The sequence below is a fragment of the Cynocephalus volans genome, chromosome 1 (assembly GCF_027409185.1).
Source record: "Cynocephalus volans isolate mCynVol1 chromosome 1, mCynVol1.pri, whole genome shotgun sequence".
Classification (NCBI taxonomy): Eukaryota; Metazoa; Chordata; class Mammalia; order Dermoptera; family Cynocephalidae; genus Cynocephalus; species Cynocephalus volans.
Window position 1 is genome coordinate 234,055,751 of NC_084460.1, and position 6,927 is coordinate 234,062,677.

At 35.8% G+C, this 6,927-nt stretch overlaps 1 pseudogene; it reads right to left on the reverse strand.

The window, feature by feature from the left end:
- Positions 1-5,422: 5,422 nt before the first annotated feature.
- Positions 5,423-5,630, reverse strand: LOC134370616 (small ribosomal subunit protein eS21-like; annotated as a pseudogene).
- Positions 5,631-6,927: the final 1,297 nt, after the last annotated feature.

Consider the following 6,927-nt stretch of genomic DNA (forward strand, 5'->3'; position numbering starts at 1 on the left):
GTTCTTTGCCAGTTCATAACAAGGGTGATTTTTGCCCCAGTTTCTAATAAGCTCCTTCCAATGTCTAAGACCTCCTCAGAATGGCCTTTATTGTTCTTTTTTTTCCATCAACATTCTCATCACCGTGACTTAACCAGTCTCTAAGAAGTTCCAAACTTTCCCTGGTCTTCTTGTCTTCTAAGCCTTCATCAGAATCTAGGATTTAGGTTTTTTTTAGCCTGCTTCTCCAAATTCTCCCATTTTCTGCCCATTACTTAGATCCAAAGCCGCTTCCACATTTTCAGGAATTTGTTATAATCAACGCCCCACATCTGGTGCCAATTCTATCAGTTTGTATTTTATCATTTACAACAGAATACCTGAAACTGGGTAACTTACGAGAAAACAAAACTTATTTTTTTCAGTTTTGGAGACTGAGAAAATCATGATCCAGGGAAAACTTCTGGTGATGGCCTTCTTTTAGCTGGGGGCTCTGTACAGGGTCTTATGGCAACGCAGGGTATCACGTGGCAAGGATGGCAACAGCTCTTTCATGTGCTCTCCTTTTACAGCCACCAACACACACCCATGACAACCCATTACTCCATGAATGAATTAACCCATGCATGAGGGCACAGCTGTCATGATCCAATCATCTCTTAAAGGCCCTACCTTCCAAAACTGCCATTGTCTGATTTTCCATCCTCTTAATGCTGTTTCAATGGGGATCAAGCTTCAATGAGTTTTGGGAGAACATTTAACCCACAACAAACTGTTTCTGCTCTTCAGATCATGCTGAGCTTATCTCTTCTCATTTCTTATAATTACCTTCCTCTGCTTTCTGCCTTTGAACATATCTCTTGAACTTTTTCATAGAAACAAAAGATATCCTTCATCTTATTCTACTTAAAATCCTATCACATATCTCACGTTTTCCAGGATATATTCAAAATTTACTAGATCTAATCCTGTAGTATAAACTCTTTTTAAAATTTTAATTTTATTTGTTTTTTATTGTAACATAAAAACTCTCTATCTGTGGGATAGAGAGTTATCAATACCTGTGTGCAATATGTGATGCTCAAATAAGATAATTAGTATATTCAACATTATGCAATGTAATATTTTTCGTGGCCCTTTACCAGTTCCTCCCTTACCCTCCCACCTCCTCCTCCCTTCCCACCTCTGGTAACCTCAGTTCTATTTTTTCCTTCTGAAAGCTCAACATGTTATTGTGATTGCTGTATCTTTCTTTCTTTTTTATTTATTTATTTTTTGGCTCCGACTTATGAGTGAGGAAGTGTGGTATTCCTCTTTCTGTGCCTGGCTTATTTCACTTAACATGATTTTCTCTAAGTTCCTCCATGTTGCTGTGAATGGCAGTATTTCATAGTAAGATGTGGATTCCTCAACAAATAAATTACAACAGGAGAGAAGGAGAGGAAAAAAGATAGGTAGGTCACAGTACCCTATGGATGAAAAGGGACAATTTGCAACATGCAATGTGTGGACCTTGTTTGGATTTTAACAAAAAACCAGAAAAAAATTTGAGAATTTGAGACATTTGGAGAAATTTGGACACTGTGCATTAATTTTTTTAGTTGGGATAACAGTATTTTTTAAAGTTTCCTTGTCTTTTAGGTAAGAAATATTTATGAGTGAAATGATACAATGCCAATACTGTGCTTTAATATAATGGAAGAGAAATGGACAGGGCCTGAATAAAACAGTAACAATCACAAGTTATTATAGATGCTGGGTGAAGGAAATGTGGGAGTTATTTTATCTAATCTTTCTGAATTTGTATGTGTTTGAAGTTCTCATTAATAAATAGTTAAAGAATGCAATGTGCTTTACCTTATAAAATTACAGATTTCTGGGCCAAAATTTCTATGATTTTGATTCTGCCAGTCTGAGTGGAGAGAACTGAAAATTTGTTTTTTAGCTGGGGTCCCAAACATTTCTCACTAGGTTTCAAAAATATACACTTTTATGCTTCCCCAGCAATGAAATGATACTATTAGAAAACAATAATTGTCATGTAGATGTCCCATGATTTTAAGATGTGTTTTTATCTTCATAACTAGACAACAAATGACTTCACTTTACTGTTTTCTCTACTATTTCCATAGTATCATTTGTTTATCATAATAGGCCTTCAAACACATTATTAACTTATTTTATTTCTCTTGAATAGAATGTATATGCCTTAGTCCAGAAGAATTCTTCCTGAAATCCACAAAACAAAGGCATGATAATGACATATTTTAAAGCTAATCATATGTACTTGTCAACAATCAATTGCTATTTTACTTCAAACACATAGATGAGAAAAAAAATCACAAGACACATCATATTCCTTTTCATCTGTTGTAGGCTTAAGAGTTTATTTTGGGGCTAGCCATTTAGCTCAGCTGGTTAGAGCACGGTGTTATAACACCAAGGTCAAGGATTTGGAACCCCAGACCAGCCAGCCTCCAAAACAAAAAGAAAAAAGAGAAGAAAAAAGAGTTTATTTTTAATCTTTTGCTTTAAATAAGTTTACAGCTGTAAACTGATTGGAAAGTAATTAATAATAATGATGATGATGATGATTAGAAGTACCTCCTACCTCCTAGTATCTGCTTTTGCAACATCAGAACTTAAAATGTATTTTTGTTCCCCAAAAGAAGATAGGAAGAAAAACTAGGGGAACAAAAACCTTCTAAAATGTGTGTGTGGGGTGGGGGGGGGGGGCAAGGGAAAGACAAAAAAAAAAAAAAGAAAAAGAAAAATCAGCCCAGGCATTCCAGAACCCACCTATGGATTGCTTTAAGGAGTCAATTTGGGGTCTGCTGAGTATCAGAGCTGCACCATGAACCAGCTGCTGCTTACTTTCGCTTTAGGAAAGAGGAAAGCCAAAAGTTATTCTTTGGAATTTAATAAAACATAAAACTACCTTTGAGCTAATCAAGAACACTTACAAATTGTATTCAAATTCTTTGTTTTTTAGGCCATTCTAGTGGTTGTGAAGGTGAAAATTCACTTGAAAATTTTTACTTCCTCAAGTCTTTCAAGACGTCTGCTGCCATTTCAAATATTTGAATTCCATGCGAAACTTTGGCCACGGCAATATTTTCCTTGTTCTTTTTACTGTTTTGCAAATAAAACTCTTCTGTTTGCAATGTGCAGCTGTAGATACCATTTATTTTCTTCCTGTAAAAATAGGACAAAACAAATGACCTTAAATATTTCATTCATAAAACAGCATTCTTAATTATGTTGCTACTTGTTTTTATTTTTACTTCTTGAAAATTCATATTTAAATAATATATTATTAGAAATTCTTAGAAGTAATGTGTTTGTCCTCATTTTTGTCTTTAGTAGACCTGAATGGCTACAATTTCTTGCTGTGATCATCCCAAATTTTTAATAATTATCTATTCACTAAAAAGGAAATAGTGCCTACACACAGTACTATCTGGGAGAAATGCCTCCCTGGGGCTATGCCTGAGATCAACTTGGAAGTAATAAAATGACAAAGCATCTTACATTTCTATCATTCACTCTGGAATAACTACAGAGGAACAGGATGTATAGTCCTGTAGTTCCCATCATAAAGATTTACACAAATTGTTCCTTTCTTTCAGATTGCTGTTACTTTCCTCAGTGTTACATACTGTCATTAAATTCTCCACCCTCACTATTACAGCTTCCATTACCACCCACATGGCACTACGGCTTTATCCATGGGTGGCAGATGTTATAACCATATGTCATCCGATCAATTTTCCATTCAAGGGTAATGTAATGTTTGGGGGAAAGCCAACTCACACTTTAGTAAAGGCTGTCTCTGTAGTCTTCACCACTTGTGAATGCAAGCATCCTTTCAACTTCTTGGCTCTGATATCTAACCAAAAAATCAGCAGGGATCATAGAGGTACTTTGCATGTTTCTATGTTAGTTGGGCTCTCTCTCACTGTCACCTGCCAAATTGTTTCCTATTAAAGGGTTTGGCATTATTTTTTCTCTCTGTAATTCTATTCACCTCAGAATATTCTGGACAGAGAATCATTAAATGGATGAATACCAAAAGAAAGTATTGGTCTCAGGTCTTGTTCATGAGCCTTGTTTATTTCTAGGATCTGTATCTCACTTCCTTGTTGCAGAAGTTGGCATAACTCATAGAGTTTGGAATTGCTATTCTGGGTGATTCTAAGAGGCAGCCAAAGGTAAGACAAAATTGATTAATATGTACATTTCTGATTTGTGTGCTCTCTTTCTTGTTCTCTCTCTCAATCCTTTTTGATTTCTTCTTTTTTCTTCAAGTTTTCCCTACTCCACTCCCACTTTTGCTGTGGATTTGTTTCTTTCCACATTTATTGAACATGTTTTATTTTTGAGTCACCATGCTATGCTCTGCATGTTTAAATATAAAATATAACTCTTCCAGGACTTCCAAATCTTATAGATAAACCTTAAATTATTTTGAAACCAGTCTAGTCCAAATCACTGCATTTCCCATGGTGGGTAATTAAGCTGTGGAAAGTCTGGGAGCAGAGGAAGTGGAAACAATTACTTGTTTTTGTTGCTCATGAAATTATCTCCCTCTCAAGTGCTCAAGCTGCCTGCAATTTGGTGAAGAAATTTCTGTTTACATTATCCAAGTGCATTAATCTTTTAATAACTTGGATTATGTCCTTTTTTCATTTTTGTCTTACCAGTTTCAAGTTATCCAAATCTCATGGTCAAACTCATTTGAAACCCCTTAATTCCCATGCTTTCTTGACTTGACTTTCTTCAGATATTTTCCAGGTATTGCATGTCTTTCTTGACATGCAATAAGCAATAATTACTGTGGCATTTCGAGTGGAGAAATCTGCACTCTCTATAAAATAAATGCATGCTTCTTTTTAAAATTCTCACTTGATATCCTTCCAGAAGACAGGTAGGCCAGGGGGATTTCCTGGCAACTTGAAATAATGTATTTAGGAGCCAGTCTAAAGTGATATCAACCTTTCCCTGAGTTAACGACTGATGTTCAAACATCATCATGTTTTACAGATTAAATTATTTGTTATTATCTTATAACTTCATATCTACCTCTAATGAAAATTACCTACTATTTAATTATTCATTCATGCTGACTTGTAAATCATTTACAGTTTATTCTTGTTTTGTTATTATGGCACTCCCTAAGAATTGTGAGTGGAATCCAAAAACTTAAGTGTTTTACTGTTTCTCAAGAACATTTTCTTAATATTACTTAATTTTTGTAAAATTAACAACCTATTTGCAGCTCTTTTTAGATTCCAGTTTCTGCTACATTCCATGATCCTACTCTTTGTATGTGTTCTGCTGGGATGTGTCCCCAGGGCAGGAAGTTTATTTTTTAAATTTTTTATTTTGGGGGGTTTTCACTATTTATTTGTGACAAATATCCCACATCCGTGATTCCCTCCACTCAGAAGTTGTTTGAGACAATGCCAGTAGCATTGGCCAATAGGAGAATGGAGTTATCTGAGTCACCCATCCTGCGAATGGCCCCACAGAATGCCTTGGCCACGTTCATCTGGATGGATACATGATCCTTGACACCGATGATGCAGTTGCTGGAGAAGCACTTCTGCGGGCCCGGATGGGTCCATGAAATTGATGGCGTCATTCTGCATGTTGAGACCAGGCCTGCTGCCATCAAAACAGATGAGCACAGAAATGACAGATACTTAATTTGCATCTGTACACACTGACTAATTCAGCACTCCAGTTCTATAGTACATGTGTGTATATATCTATATAATACAAAGTATGGTTTACAATTTGCCTCCATTAGAATGGAAACACCATAGAGATTCAGTCCTGTTTACTGCAGAATTTTAGTACCAAGAACATTAACATAACAATGCTCAATAAGATTTTGTGAATTCATACCTTTAGAAGCAACTTGGTATTGATTTACTTATTTTTGGTGGCTGGCTGGTAGAGGGGATCCAAACCCTAACCTTGGTGTTATAAGGCTTCGCTCTAACCAACTGAGTTAACTGGCCAGCCCTCTTGGTATTTTTTATAAGCAACTAATGAACTGATTCTTATTAATTTGCATCAGCACCTAAGTGATTTTATGAAGTATCTTTGAGCATCTCCTACTGTCTAATGATTATCATGATCTTCTCACAAGGGCACAGGTCACACTGTGGGTTCCTAGTCTCCTGGCATCCCTGGCAATTTATAGCAACATGCAAAATATTTTGGTTAGTTGTTCCAAATTTTATCCTTGAGTCCCTACAAATACTTGGGTGGTTGCCACCAAGTCTTGCTATTTATTCCTATGTATTGGCTAGAGTAGTGTCAGTGCTCTGTATTACCTTTTGATTTGATACTTCTGAATCTCACTTTCAAAAGCCAGTTTAGGAATACTTTAATGACTTCCTTGAATGAAAAATGATTTTGTTTTTAATCCCTTGATATGTTTTGAGACCAGAGACATTAATAAATACTTAATGTCCATAAATAGTTCCACGGATCCTTTAGCTTACTTTAACATATTTGAAGGTCTTTTATCTTTAATAGTTTGGTTCCCTGAAAGGGTCTTCTTGTTTCTGAACTACATAATTTTTGATGCATCTGGACTGCCACTCTTCAAAATTTTCCCACTTTCAAGGGGCTGGCTGGTTAGCTTAGTTAGTTAGAGTGGAGTGCTGATAACACTAAGGTCAAGGGCTTAAATCCCTGTACCGGCCAGCTGCCAAAACAAAAACAGCAAAAAAAGATTTTCCTAATTCCATTCACTTGGCAAATTTTTGACTTTCAAAAACATAGGTTTTATTCAGATAGTCTCTTTGGCCAGTTAGGTATAAAGATTTTTTATTTAATTAGTTGGTCTGTACCAAGCCTCATCTGTTTCCTTAGTAGTCATTTATATTATTCTAAAACCTTACCTCTGCAGCTCAATGGAGAAAACTTCACCCA